Below are 17151 nucleotides of genomic sequence, written 5' to 3' on the forward strand. Positions count from 1 at the left end.
ACATTTATTCGAAAATTCTATGAGAAATAAAAGCTTGGAAAAGTGTTAACTTTCTTTTCTTTTTCTTTTGTTGAGGTATATTTAGGTACTTCCCAGTGAGCAGATTACGAGTATGGGGGAACGAAATACATGTAATTGCAAAAGAGTGCAGCATCATGCAGAAGACCAGTGTAGAGAGTTTGTGTCCTGTCTGACATTAACTATTACTTTTATTAAACTTCTTTTTGTTTTACAAGAGTATTGAGTTTTAGTTAGTTTAATGTCTCTTAATCTTTCATTTTAGTAGGCTTTGTTACTCTGAGATTCTCTTTTCTTCTTTCCCTTCTGATGCACGTGTCTGCTTTTTTGTATTGGGAAAACGGACGTTGGCTAGAATCGGAAATTACGAAAGAAAACTAAGTTAATCTAGAGAGATCATTTTTTTAAAGTCATAACTGTAATAGTGCAATCCGCGAAAGCCCCACTTGACCGCGGGAAGCACCTTCAACCTTAGGAGTTGGTAGAATACCTTGTGATGATTGCCCACGACGCTTCTTTGTTAGCATATAGCGATGAAGTGGGGGGGGGGGGGCATTTATGAAAAATTCCTTTCCCAAAGCTGCTAAATCCACTTTTGATGGTAAGGAGAAGAACCTATAAGTTTTTATTTCATTTGTTTCTAAGTGTTTTCGTGCAATGACATTACGTCCAATAATAGTATCCTATAAGATGTATAAGAGGATTAAAAAAATACCATCGAAAATGCATGTGTCTGCACTGAATTTTGAAGAATTCACATTCTTTTATATTCACCACCTGTAGTGACTAGTTTCTGTGACTTTGAGTGTAATTTTCGGGGATTCAATTCAATTTCAACTATAGTTTATTTCCATTCAACGAAAATCAAAAAAACATAGTACAATTTCCAATCACAAAAAATCAAAACATAGTACAAAGTATACATGTCATGAAATGATATTGTTCAAACATTTGCAAAAGATTCATGTAATATCCGAGATAAATTACATGTATATAACACAACATATGTTTATTTCTATATATATACAATAATACATATATACTTCGTGGACGTGCGAAAAATAGATTCGATTATGGAAAATAGGGATTATTTATTATCTCTGCACATTCTCATCCACTTTCCTCCATCTTTCCAAATATACACTGCAAAAGGTCTGGTGTTAGATATGAAACACCGAACTGGTGTTTAATTTCCGGTGCTCATTTATGGTGTTAAAATAACACCTCCGGGTGTCATTTAAAAATAGAAATTTGTTTTTTGAATAGTTTCTTAGTTACTATTCTTGTTGATTTTGACGATCAAGAATTTTCCGATAAAGTATTTGATTTTTTTTTAAGTGTGAACACATTCACCATAGTAACACCAGTTGGTGTGATCTCATATTGAAGCTGGACGGGTGTTATACCATTGACGTCAACACCAGAAATATCAAATCAACACCATGCTGTATCATTGTTGAATTCACACCAGTGCAGTGCCAAAAAATATCACCAGCTACAGTGTCAAATTAACACCACAAAGTGCAAGGTGAACATTTTTCAACACTATCACAACATACTTTCTACACCTATGGGTGTGGTCCTCTATTGGCACTTGATCGGTGTTAAATTTAACACCCATCGTTTGCAATGTAAGTATTACACACATTCTTCACCTCCCGTTTCACGTAATGATGATAGCAGTGATGATAATGACAATGATGACCATTGTCAATATTTTACCACCCTTAAATTACAGACTTTATAAACGTCTTACAAAATACCAGTATAACGACCTACGTATATACTCATCTCTGCTTACGTATAAACTCATACACTCGTAACAATTTATTATATTCCCACAACTGAATATCTCTTTCATGTATCATTTAGCCCACCATAATTTCTCTTTTGTTGTGTTAGATTATTTGTTATTGTCTGTATGTATTACATGATATATTTATATATTTTGTATTAATATACTTTCTTTGTTTGATGTATACTTATCACTTATAGGCCTCTTTAGGCCGGCCGTCCTTGTGACGGGTGTGATTTTTAAATAAATGAATAAACTAACTAACTAACTGACTAACTAACTGACTAACTACATATCATTATCTGATTATGAAGTCATGTGTGTTTATCCTGTAAAGTATATGCACGACCCCTGAATTAAATTCACGGCCACATACAGAGTAACCTTATGTTAGGAGCGAGCGCTATCTTTGAGAGATAGAAATCTTCAATTTTTGCATGCATGTAATCACATTGTAATGATTTTAATTGTAATGACTTGAAATATCTTGTGTGAGTGGAGGTGTTTGTTGGTAGCCCTCCCTGTCAGATGTACGCAGATTAGACTTTTAAAGTGACGGACTTGAACTTCTTTTGATACTATTGCAAATAAAAAATGCAAGTTCTTTATTTGTCGGTGTCCTTTACCTGGCTCCCAATTCTCCAGCTGACTCTTTTTTCTTTTCTTTTTTCAAAATTGGAGAGGCATATTGATGAAGTTAATTTGATATCAAATGATATAGTGATTTTAGGAAATTTTGATTGCAATAATTTCGTGAAAAGTAAACTGAGTCAGAATACTGATGATTTATTAGTCATTCTGAGTTGATGTTCGAGAAAGGAAGCAGATGACCTTTAAAGGGGAAGGCTAGTAACTGATCAGTGGGAATCAGTGGAAATGCTGGGAGATGATTGTTCCAATCCTTATGGGATTCATTCAAGAGTTCATTGTATATCTATTGTTGTGTGAAAATGATTTGCTTCAGAATGGTCTCATATTCAAGTAATGTGCAGTTTAATGCTTCCAGGCTAGCGTCCCTGGTCAGTGACAGAGCATTAATCTGCATATTACTTGAATATGAGACCGTTCTGAAGCAAATCATTTTCACACAATAGATATACAATGTACTCTTGAATGAATCCCATAAGGATTGGAACAATCATCTCCCAGCATTTCCACTGATTCCCACTGATCAGTTACTAGCCTTCCCCTTTAACTTTGGCTGGCGTTTACTGAGCCATGAGTTAAGTCAATGTTATTTTTGTTATGATTATTATCACAAAGGGTTTCATTATTATCGTTTGTATCATCGCTATCGTTAGCATTATCGTTACTCGTATTTTTCTTCATTATTCATCTATCGCAGTTATACCTTGTATCTTTTCGTTTTAATATTCCTAAAAGTACTCTTCATCATTAGGAGCAGTGAGTTCAAAAATGTTAAGAGTTATCACATTTGGTCAGTTGTACAACAAAATGTCCTACCATATAAAAATTTCGCAATAAAGCCTAAAATATAAGGAGATAGTACTGTTTTTCTCAATAAACCATAACTGTAGAAGCTTTAGTCTAGAAACAATTTTATCAAAGCTATTGTTTACATTTCGCATAAAATGATATACGTTGTTAAATAACAATACTTTACATTGATTATACTGATTAAAATTTGTACATTGGTTGTTTCTATCCCTAACTAACATTGTAGAACTATTTCGCAGCACTGAAGCTAGGTTTTATTTCATCTGCAAATGGTAAATCATGCTTTTGATGTATGCACATATGAATAAAGTAATGTTTGGAGACTTCCCGTCATAATCATTGTTCAGAATTGTTACCGTCTTAACAGTCACGATGCAAAGTACCTTTCTGGGGATTTCCTATATCACCACAAGAAATATTTTCACTTCTACTTAATCCTTTGGTAACTTGTAAACTGAATATCGTAACGAAATTAGCTTTGTCCCAAATATCGGGCTTGAAGTAAACAAACGCTCAATACACTATACTGAGAATTCATTTAAGACCAAACGAAGGTTATTAGAATATGTAAAACATACTACAAAGGAAAAACGCAAATGATATTGAAAGGTAGGATTTCGGTACACTAATTGTTGTATGTTAGAGCTTGAAATCATAGATAAAATTTCCTTTTCTTATACACAGAAGGTCAAAATGGACTTATATGCACTTCCGTTGCAGTCGAGGAGGCTCATACATAACGGTTCATTTGTGGGATTTACTGAAATGGTAAACATTGAAAATGCAAAAAAGTGTCACAAAACTTAAGGGAAATTCTGTCCTGATTTTATGTTGCTTTGTATGAAAACACAAATATCAGCGAAACAGATCGGTGAAAATCTGGAGAAAACTCAAGTAAGCAAAAAAAAAACCAAGTAATGAACCTTTAAGGTGGAGTAGAACACAAATTGGCAACTCTGTGTGACGTAGGTGTTGAGCAGCTCTCCACTCAGCTTGTACACAAACATTCTCAACTTTCATTTTACTCCTAACATTGTTTTCTTCTCTTGACTTGTTCTTGGTTTAAAACATGTCCTCCTCAGTCGATAAATTCTGTCTGTGCCCAAATATTTGAAGAAAAAGAATCAGTGAAATTTTCTGTATCAAACAAATTAAATGGGGAACTGCTTAATAACTAGATCACGCAGAGATGTCAGTTTTTTCTTAATCTCTGAAGTTATGCAATACGCCATAATTTTCTTAAGTGTACAATTTTTCCCCAAAGTTTCATTGCATTACTTCTGTGAGTTTTCCATTGTTATATGAAGCAGCATATAACAATCATCAGGATGGAATTTCCCTTTAAAGACGTCAGTATCTATATCACCTCAGCCACGAATTTGTTGGAATACGACGGCAGTTTCCTGAGATGAAAACAACACAATGAAACTGGCAGCTTTGCCGGAGCTTTATTAATTTCTTTATTCAGAGAAGTGATAATATAGATTTTTACTAATACATGTATCTCCTTGAGAGTACGTGACCATACCAGCTACGCCTTATTCTTGGTTAGATCACAATCTTATAACCTGAATTATCTCCGGGCAAAGTGAAAAGAACAAAGAATTCAGGCGCGGTTCCATAGCTCTTTAGGAATTTCTTGGCGATGGACGAGCGTCACTACTGCCAGCGAATCAAATCGAGTGCAAACAATGCATCAGCATGAAGCCTGGGAAGAATCGCGTTCAAATTCTAAGAAGTGTATTGCAGCCCTCAGAGTTCTGCATGTCAAGGTGAAATATGCAGAGCTCTGCTTTTGAATCAATCTGTGAGGAGATCCTCCTTTCTGGGTTTTAGTGAAACCACAGCGAAATTGCTGGTGTCAATTTGTTGTTATTGTACCTGTGAAAATACAAACGAAAACATTAACGGAAAAAAAATCAAGAAGATTGAGTCTTGTCCTTGAAAAGAGAGATGGAAATGACTTTTAATACGCATTTATAAATATTTGTGTTCTGTTAAAGGTGCCTTTTAACATCTTAGTGGATTCTTAAGTGCATCTGCAAAGGTAAAGCTATTATCTGTCTAAATCACACCATTACAAAGGTACTGAGAAAGTGTCTCGCCTGTCAGTCGTTAGCAATGAATAGAAGCTGTCTGTGATTCATGCAATGCCCTTCTCCACCATTAATGCTGGGAAAACTGGAAAAACGTATTGCAGACATTTCCCTTCTTTGTGAAGTTAAAGAATCACCTTCCTGCTTACATCTGATACCTTGCCATCTTTATGACAACACAAACCTTTACGACATAGTGTTGTGGGTGTATTGGAAGATTCAAATGACTTTTAAGACGCACGAATACTTTGTCAATGTCAAACTAAGTTCGCTCACCTACGTTCTCGCAGATTTTCTTTTTTAAGTGCAATTTAACGGAAGTCATCATCTGAACAACAACAACAAAAGTTTTACCTTTCAATCGTTATCACTGAATAGAAATACTCTAGAGTGCTGAGTGTATTTGAAGATTCAATTGGCTATTGAGACGCACTAGCACTTTGTCAATGTCAAACTAAGTTCGCTCACCTCCGTTCTTGTAGATTTTTTTTTTTAAGTGCAATTGCATTTAACGGAAGTCATCATTTGAATAGAGCATATCATAATGAAGTCTACGCGCTAAAAAGAGTTTTTCCTTTCGATCGTTAATACTGAATAGAAATAGTCTAGAGGACTTTTCCTTCAAAAAGGACGCCAGAAGGAGGTGGAACTTGGTATTTTCAATGTGTGATTTTATTTCCCAATATGAATTGAAGAAAAGTAATCATTTCAATAAGAATTTTCAAGTACCTGTAACTGAAAAAAAATTTAATTCAACCCAAACACACACACACACACACACGCATACACACACATATTATATAATATATATATTCACTCAGGAAAGAGAAAAAAAGAAAGTAGATACTTTTTGAAACACACATTTTTCATAGAAGATTATAATCAATATCATTTTGTGTCACATACCATATTAAAGATTATTTAAATGGCTATCAATCTGGTAGGTTAATACAAAGGGAAATTTCATGCATGAGTGAACACATTGATTTTTGTCCTTCAAAACACACACACAAAAAAGAAATTGCAATAATTGATATTTTGTTCATTTTTAAACGCCCGTCAAAATAGCAATGAAAACAAAAGACCAATTTAACACGAGACATGAATGAAAAACTAGTAGCAGAAATATGTTTTCGTCCCCTTACATCTCTTCATATCTTATAACGCTAACAAAGTGGGAAAGTGAAGTAAGAAAATAAAGAGTTTTCTGTCAAATCTAACTTCAGATGACACAGGGAGTAAGCCACACAGGTGATAAAATGGACAAACTTTCTTTATTTCATTGTTTTGATTGAGAAATTTAAGAAGTTATGACACAAATTCAAGAACCAAATGTCTTTTTCAACGTTTTTAATTTGAAATATGTTCAAAATTCTACTATTTTGTTAATACTGCCTCTTTTATGACATCTGAATTTGGATTTGACAGAAGATTCCTAATTTCCTTTAATATTTTTTCGCCTTTCTTTATCCTTGCGGGCTACAAAGTCATAGGATGATTTTTGAAACTGAATTTGTATTCTTTGTTGTTTTTAACTGTCTTTTGTCATTGTTACATGGACGAGCACATACGCAAGAATGACAAGTTGTCCATCCTTGTAATTTTTACTGTTGTGCTTTGGAAGAGAAAAACTGTATTCACTCATGCGTGAAGTTACCTTATTATCGACCTACCAAATTGATAGCCAATTTAACTACCATTAACATGGTACATAAAACATTAATACTTAGCCAAATTTTCTATGAGAAATGATGAACTTTGAAAAAGTATATGTATATGTATGTACATACTACTCTGTATATTCTATATTATACTGTATAAATTCTACGTATACTGTTCTGTTATACTTACACTTGAACCTTATTAGTCAGAGGAATGATGGACGTTTTGTGGGAGCACTGTGGAATGATGAACCTACATTTATTATGAGTAGATATTGGGTTCGAATCTCAAACTCCTGTTCAAGGTCTTTTGCCCGCTTTATGTATTGCTTGATTATGTCACGACATGAGGTATTACTTTCCTTATTGTTATGAATATCAATTATTTTGATTATTTATATTATAATATATCGATTATTTCTATGATCATACATATCATCACATGAGGTGTTATTTTCGTTGTTATAAATATCCTTATGATAATTTCTTTGACCATTTATGTCATTGTTATTTGATTAAAGGAAAAGTTCACCGTGAAGTTGGTTTGAGAAAAAACACTTATAATGATAGAAACAGGACAGTAAAAGTTTGAGCAAATTCTTAAAAAAAATAAGTATAATTAGTCATATATATTGCAATGACTTTTGGAAGTTGCAATCAATCAGGAACAAACTGGCAACTTCATGATCTGCATGTGAGCGCAGCATCCATTTTGCCTGTGCATAATTATGAAGATTCTATAAGATCTCTTCTTTTCTCCGTAATTCGTGCAGGGGTTGCATAGAAAAATATTTGCAATGATTGTGTCTCAAATATGGAAGTATATGATTGCACATAGATTTCATGGAAAAGTGGAAATCAACTTCAGAGCACAGAGCAAAGGGCGTTGAGCTTACATGTGACATCATGTATTTCAAATTTAGTTAGACTAATCATGTTTTAAAACAAAATCCGAACTCTTTCCAGCTTTCATCGGAATTTGAAAAAAAAAAAACTTTCACGGTCGGGTTTATCTATTTTTCTGCTTCTATTCAGCAAAACGACTTTTCAAAGTGGATTCCCCCTTTGATTGTCAATCTTATAATCAGTCACATTGTATGTATAAGCCACTTCACAGTTAGCTCATGTGCACATGGATACCAACGAGGTGCTGTAGAGGAGAAGAAACTAGAATCTCTCCTTCGAAGCCATGCTCTATCGCAAGTGTTAATATTATTATGATAATATACATGTAATTACATATATATATATATATATATATATACATATATATATATATATATACGTGTGTGTGTGTGTGTGTGTGTGTGACGGAAGAACAACTCGCAGACGTTGCAGTGATGTTCACCATGGCCTTTATTTCCCGATATATATATATATATATATATATATATATATATATATATATATACACTGTATAATATAAAGTTATATTACAAAAGACAACACTTCTGTGTAAGCTTAAATACAACATACCAATGCCAGCAGCCCCCGTTTTGTCATCTTTAGGTGTGCTTCCTACCGTTCTTTTGATTATTCTTTACATTCGATTAAAAGAGATAATATATTTTTGTTTGAGATGGTGCTCCATGTTTTTTTTTTAATCTTCTGTCTTGAGATGAGAAACCACATTTGAAAAAATAGTGTACAATTCATGAGGAATTCAAGTTTATTTGATGAAAATCGGGTTTGAAATGGCTGAGATATCAACAACAACAACAACACAAGTAATCCTAATAAAAGTTGGGGCCTAACTTTAATACGGTTTTGGATATCTCAGCCATTTCAAACCGATTTTCATCAAATTAACTTTGAATTCCTCTCAGAACTGGATGCTCCTTCATATTTCACAAGTGGTTTCTAATTGTCTCAAACACACACACAAAAGCTGAAGCCCCGCACACACACACATACATGTATGTATGTATGCAGGGCTCCACACTTTTTTGTTTGGTGGCCGGATGGGGCCACCAAAATCATCAATTTCAAATTTTTGGTGGCCCGAGAGAAAAATTTGGTGGCCCCCCAAAAAACAATAAAACACATTAAAAGCCCTGTTTTTGTAATGAGTCAAATATTTAAGTTTTATCATAGTAACAATTGGAAGTTGGACATAATCTTCTCATAAATAGACCTCAAAAAACTCGCAACACTCACTCTCAGGGTCTCATTTTAACTGCTAAGTTCCGGCGCAAAAAGTAACGAATTTATTGACATACTTTTCAAAAAAAATTTGGTGGCCCGACTTTCATTTTTGGTGGCCCCGGGCCACCGGGCCACCGTTAGTGTCGAGCCCTGATGTATGGATATATATATATATATATATATATATATATATATATATATATATATATGTGTGTGTGTGTATATATATATATAATATACGTATTCACACATATACAGATGGATGCTTATGCGTGGACGCGTGCATGTATGCTTTGTCATGTGGTGTGCTAGTAAGCTCAGTTCATTAATGGACACAGTACACCGCACGGGTGATACTTGTACTTACATACACGCACAAATCCACAAATACCGATCATATTCATTATTCTTTGACACATTTTAACATCGGCAATCATCAAGCGAACGTATCTGCTAAAAATTTAGTACTTTTGCTTTATTGATAAAAAGTCATAATAATCTCTTAAAATATCAAGATATACATGTACTAATTCTTTCCATATACACTGCTAGTTATTCATATCTCTTGAAATAAATCATGGAATTTTCATAATTATCAACAATCAAACCAAAACATGCACGTGGTTGACTAAAAAATGCATGTTATTTCGACAATGCATTCGGATCACATGCAGAATCTCTTTAATCATTACAGTGTGTTAACATGCATAACAAACTTAGATGCCGTTGACCAAACTCATTACTGAGCTAAGATATTATTCTACGTTTTAATAGCAAGGAATCATAATTGGGAGTTCTAGTAACGTCATCTCGACGCATGCGACAGCAAATTACAATGTGTGTATCACCGCAGAACTACTTAAATCATTAAACAAAAACAAACATGAAAAATGCATGAAGAATATTCTTAAAGTGTTTCAACTGGTACAGAGCAAAAATTCATAAGCGGCAATGCAATCAAACAAACAGTATTTTTACGTTCTCTTCTATCTCAAGAGCGAGCATTAAACCTCATAATATTAATGACTCTGTCCCTCGTATTTTGACAGATACTGTACTTTATTAGTTTACGCCATAATATTTGCAACTAGCAATACAGATATCGAATTCGAAGGTTCAACGAAATCGGTCATGAGTTCAAAAAAATTAATGTTCTGATGACAGCTCTATAGCAGTATATCTGTCAACACCGAAACCCTCTTCGCGAGCGTACCGCCCACAAGATGATTTGTGCAGCACTAAAAGTATAATGAATACTGGATACGCCCCCTCGGCGCAAAATGTCCCCTTCCTCCTAATCCGTACTCCGCTGAGCCGAGTTCAACGGAAAACCCTCATATCCATTGCCGTCTACATAAATGGGGTACGGATAAAGAGTACAATCGTTATGATATTTTCAATGTCATAAACTATCTCCATATAGTTTTATTTTCTTGTTTCGATTTTTTCTCTCTCTCAATAATGTCTCGTAAGGTTTGACCTCCATTAGATTAATGACCACATCCTAGTCACGTGGTCATGTACGACATGTCGACACCTACTTGTTTACGTGACAATGTCCTCGTCACTTTTCAATACACGACCTCGCCAGGTCACGGAGCCCTATAATCCTCGCATGGACTGGAATGCACATTATCGGGCCCCAAGTTTCCTCACTCAACATCATTATTCATATTTCAGAAAACACTGAACATAATATCATCCACAGGAGACAAATAGACCCTATCAAAAATCATTATCAGTATCATGACCTTTGTATTGAAACATGTTTAAAGATCTCCAACCCGCAATGCAAACAAAGAACAAGAGTTAAATGTATGTCCTTACAATCTGAAATTAAGTGACACAATATTACACACAAAATTTAGGAGCATAGTAATGTGGAAGAACGCCCCCCAGCCATTTGATCTGAACAAAACTTGAGTGTCCACAGAACGTCATCATGTTTATTCGACTACTGATGAGGCATCCAGGGATCCAACGCCAGGATTTCCGGAAAGAGAAACTTCCTCTTGAAATGCTTAACAATTCCACGAATTCATCGTCCTTTAGGTCATCCTATAATTAATTACACTTGAAGAGTTTTACTGCAAAATGAGCTGAGCGCCATTGTTAAACAGTAAGTCCATCATCAGATACTGTTGAGCTAAACAAAACCTCTTCATTAATACCTCACTTCCAACGTAACAAGGATATACTTCAGAAGTTATGATTAAAGACGTCCCCTATTTTCTTATTATTTCTTTGTTGTTTAGCTGCTTAATCACAAACATATCAATTTAACAAGAATGGAGTTAGCTCATTTTGCAATAAAACTCTTCACTTGTAAGCTTTAATTCTGGTTTACTCTATGCAAGGGTGTAAGTGACATATTATAGCTTCAATAAGCCGATAAAGTAACAGATATTCAGGCCATGAAAAGAGCAAATACACAGTGATATTGTTGGCAAAGGCATATTTATGAAAAAAAAAAACATACTTTCTCATGTATCAAAATGTCCAACAATCAAATGGGTAACTACTATCCTGGCTCCTGTATAAAGCAATAGAATTTTGAAGAATTTGGTATGAAACATGTTGCATACAGAATCGACCAGCCACGTCGAAATACTTTATCATCATTCAGTCTTGACTGCATTTTTTTTTTATCGTGTATATTTGCAAAGTCATAGGGGATGGAGACAGTATAAAAAGATCAAAATGTCAACACTTAACGACTTTACCACGCCTTTTTGAAGACAAATCACACATACCTAAATGTGGCTTTTTTTTATATGCATTGCTAACACTGATTCAAGGTATGATTGTACTTTCATGTCATATTATGGCACAATGCGATCAGTGAGGACTTATAAAATTTAGGAATACCAAAACACACAAACACACACACAACAACAACAACAACAACGACAACAATATTACACATAATGTGCAAGTTATACACGTATATCGTGTGTTGACATTTCGGATGGGGTAAATATTCTGTTATCACTGTCCAGTGAAATTTACAGTGCTTTGTATATAATTATAATAACGAAAAAAAAAAAACATATTAAGTCTGATTCCTCTGATTAGTAGAAACGTACCAATACTTACAAACCTATTATATACATCTTATATTATGTCTATTTTTCTAAAAATGCTACATGTGTTGTAACATCAAATTCTCATAATAGTTGATTTTGAATGACAATAATTTTATGCCAAAAAACGATCCTTATTTCAATTAAATTATAAAACACACACACACACACATAAAGAAAATAAAAAGGAAAAGAAATTGTCATAAGAACGGCAAACCAAGCTGGCATTGCACGAAAAAGCTGCCTGCACGAAGAAAAATCACTTCCATTATGCAATTAAAGGCAGAACAAAATACCAACAGTCTATACTGTCAAACAATGTAATCAGATTAAAATGATAATAAAAAAAATCAAATGAAATTTGTTGATTGTGTTTGATAACAAAAATACCTCTCAATGCAATTTTGATGCGTCTTCCTTAAATAGCATATGCGCATGCAAAGGTGTAAGAAGAACATGTATTTACACGACAAAGACTACAATTATGAAATATCTTTTCCACTGCAAGTATCGTATTTAACCAGAAATCACTTTTGTCGTGATTTCATGTGAAAGACGGCTGGACTTTTTGTTTTTATGTCTCATGATGCAAATCTCAATATAATTGTAAGTGTAAAACTTACAGTAAACAGCAGCTATTACTGGAAGCTTGAACCCTCACGCGGCACCTTTAAACCATAATAATGACTCTTTAACTCATTGAGGACTAGCTGATTTTGCTATAATGCACATTTCTCATAGACGACTACTCAAGATACTCCGGAATAGTCTGCAGTGTGTTAATGAGCATGCTTGGGTTGTTAAAATAATGAATGTGAATGGACTTAATGGCAACTTTCTTGCACTGAAACAGGCTATCACATCCATTACTACTACTATACTCAATGTTAATATTACAATGCACTTCCAGTACAGTCTAGGGGGCCTCGGTTCAGGTGAGCAAAGATTCTATTGACAAGTATTCATTTCTGATTGTCTATAGGCTGGATACTAAACACTGGTTAAATAAAAGTTGGGTTAAACAAAAAATTATTTACAGGTTATTTCATTAAACTAAACTAAACTAAAACAAAACAAAATCATTAGAAAGGAAGCAGACCTTTGTTCTAAGGTGTAAAGTTGCTACATACAATATTTGAACAACAGGATGCCACATTGATTTTTTTTTTCTTTTTTTGCGGGGGGGGGGGGGGGAGCGAGGAGTCTACTTATAAAAGATAAATGTTTCCTTACTACTAAGAGGATAGTATATACTTTTATTATTTCAGACAATTCTTGCTTCATCAAGTCTACAACAGATGCTCCATGGTCTCAAAGTGTAATGTCATTTCATGGTGAAATATATGCCTGCTTGAACAGATGAATTGCTGACACGCAAACAGTTGGGCGTTTCTGTGATGGCTCTTCACACACAGTAACTTAAGGGAGTTTAGTAATGTATGAAATGGTATGTGTGACCTATACTCAAAAGATTTGCCATGGCAACCACCAAAGGTTGTCCCATCTTTTCCTACCCAGCAAAACAATAATGACAAGCCAAACAAAAAAATGATGAATGCAAATTGGATCAGATCAAAGATTCAACACAGATTCAATCACGAAGAACAGGTGAAGTTAGGCCCCTATGTACCAATGATTGAGCCCAATACAACTACCATCCATTTCCATGCAAACACCATGATCATCCCACTTTTTATTGATTAAAAAAGAAACAGGTTAATTCATGTCTTTGAAGACTAAACTAATCACAAGTTACTGCATCAACCCAGTGAATCTGACCTCGTTCAAAAATCCCTCTTACCGTTGTTCTTACGAATAATCGGGAACTATTAAGCAAGTCGAGGGCAAGCTGGTCAAAAAGCATAATCCATGCTAGAGGTTTGGCTCTGTCTCGTGCGACGACTCGCTTGCCACCTTACTGAACTTGCCATTACTATGGCAAGAGGGTTGTTTTATGAGCAAGGGTGTACCTTACTCAGCTTTCAAGGGACTATGCCATGCAAATGCATAATGAATCAAAGTGATTCATAATATCCTATAAATCACTTAAGTGCCCATAAGAATATCCAAATATTTGCTATATATTTTATGATTTTTCCACTATGTTTCTTTACATTACTTGGATATGTCCACAAATAACGGCTTCCAAACGAAGATACTGTCAATGACATCATCCGTCAGTCATTGCTAAAGTAGTGTATGATTTATAAAAGACATCTAAATGCACCTTTTCCTAGAATGAGCATAACTTGTATGCTTCCCTGCAATGTCTTTTGCTAATCATATCAGTACCACGGAAACATGCAAGTTATAGCAGGTGTTTGCATCGCATAGTTCCTTTAATCTTCTGGGCTGCTCCTCCCTATCATTTGTACTTGATTTTTCTTGATAGATGCATAGTAAGCATCATGCAAGAAAGGTTACACCCACTCCCTTGTCTCACTTGTACACTGCACCAGGGACATTTGTCTTTCCTCAACTGATTCACATACACACCAAACTGTAATGTAAATGTTGGGTACAAGCAGGACGTGGAATAGAGCCTTGACTTAATCATATCAACAGCTTTGGATTTCCACATATCCACTTCCTCACGATGCACGCCAAGTGCATTGCGAGGTGTAATCATAATAATTTAAATATGAGCTGTGATGTTAGCAGCTCTTGCTGCAACAGCACTGTCAAGGTAATGACACAGATCCAGCATCCTGATTGGCTGTTGCTCCCGGAAACTGTTGTCCCAGCAACAGTAGTTGCTATCCTAACATGGAAATGTAGCCAAGGTATCCCATCTTGACTGTGGTCATCAATGGACTCAACATGATTCATACTCATATGTAATTGCATACGAGTATATATACACACACATAAATAAATACAGAATTTATAATCACAGAGGCATGGAATGACCGACAAGGAACAAACTTGCATGAAAAAATCATGCAGAAAGTTATTTCAATGCAATATCAAAAAATATGAAATGTTTATACATGAGTTATGAGTACATACAGATGCATATTCATAAAATGCCAAACATACATGTATCTTCCTGCTGTTCCCAATTACATCAAAGGACGTTGGTGATGTCACCCAGGTGTTATATCTCTAAACATTACAAAACCCTATACAATACCAATTTTTATGTCTGTTACCAAACACAACTTGAATAGAAGCTGAGCGTCCCCAAAGAAGTTTATCAAAAACAAAACAAACTAACTAAAAATTGAAACACCCTCTGCCCTGAAGACATAAATTTCTTCTGGGTAATTTCGATTCGAAAAGAAAAAAAGAAGAACAAGAAACCAATACTGGATTTTCATCTTAACACGAAGGGCAAAAATCACTTTTTTCTAACTTCTGTTCACATTCCTATCTAGGCTGGATCTTGACTGTCAATACAGTATGTAAAAAAAAAAAAAAAAAAAATTACAACGGGACCTTCCGCAATGATAACTTTTAAAATAGCAAATCAATCCAAATACTATTTCAGGGTATGAAAATATAACTCATTGCCCACATCTTACAGAAACCCCCATTCGATTTGATTCAGTGGTTAAAGAGAAATGAGAATTTTTTAGAGCATGTCAGGAATCTCTTCCCTCCTAGTTCTGTCCATTATGTTCACAGTCAAAGAGCATCCAAGTGCTAAACTTGGAAGAATCAGACTCATGACTTGCTTTACAACAGGCCACATTTCTCTGTGACCACATAACCAAATTGAATGGGGTTTTCTGCAAAATAGAGCTAAGATGTTATACTATCTTAAGGCCCTGAAGGAGCATTTAGACAGTTTAATCATATTGGGAGTTTTCAATGCAAACATCCGATTGTATTTTTTATTTTTTTATTTTTTTATTTTTATTTTTTTTTGGGGGGGGGACATAATTTACAATGTGAGTTGTCTTACCCATTCCAGATTATCTTCACTTATTTTTGTCCATAGGTTTAATGTGCTGCTTTGTACAGAAATAAGGCACATCGTCATCATATTCATCATTGACTATAAACCAGTGGGAAATCACAAGGTACATGACAAAGCTGCGTTCGGTTCATGAATACAGCCACCCACGGATATTCCCCCGTGGGAAAACCCGAGTGCAGTCATAGATTCTTCAAGGAAATGTATGGCTGACACACTGGGTGATTTTAAGTTTGGTGCTAGTGCTGGTTTAGTGTTGGTGCTCCCACACAACTGCCCTAAAATCGAGCTCCGAAACCGACAGTCAGATTATCACAAGTGATACCAATAATAATCATCAAACTCCAACACTTTTGTGTTATCTTTGGATCACACCATAGCGAAGAAAGACAGGAAGTAAACGATGTAAGAAGAGGCATCAGAAGAATGAAAACGCCACAAATTTCTGAACATCTCCAAAATGCCAGAATCTTTGTTTTATTCCTAGGCACAGATCTATGTGGCCACATAAATTATAGAGTATTTTGTGTACTTCCACATGTGACTACTGCAGTGGCTGAGGCTATGTTAGTACTTGACATGAGTGGAGACATCTTGCATCCGTGGACTAGCTCCATGAATGTGAGTTTTGCACATACCAGTATAGCAATGCTCACACCAGCACTGAACTTGAAATGACAATCTGGCGATACTGTATTGTAAAAGTGATTGAATCCTGCATGTTTTAATTCCTCAGAATCAGGACATTAATTAGGGGAGCATGTGGCATCCACAAATATTCACCTGCTTTTAGTTTTTGCACTAGCTTCTGGTTGCGCAAAATGCATGAAAATGTCCATACAGCAAAAAATTTCCCCTTGACAGTAACCTAATCATAATCCCAATGGGGGGAAAAAGCATGTAGATTGCCAACAAAAAACAGTGCCACTCACTTCAGAAAACGACATTCTACACTGGGATCAACACCAGCTACCAG

Source organism: Diadema antillarum, unplaced genomic scaffold (assembly GCF_040938485.1).
Source record: "Diadema antillarum isolate AM-2024a unplaced genomic scaffold, OU_Dant_1.0 seq00000217_RagTag, whole genome shotgun sequence".
Taxonomy (NCBI): Eukaryota; Metazoa; Echinodermata; class Echinoidea; order Diadematoida; family Diadematidae; genus Diadema; species Diadema antillarum.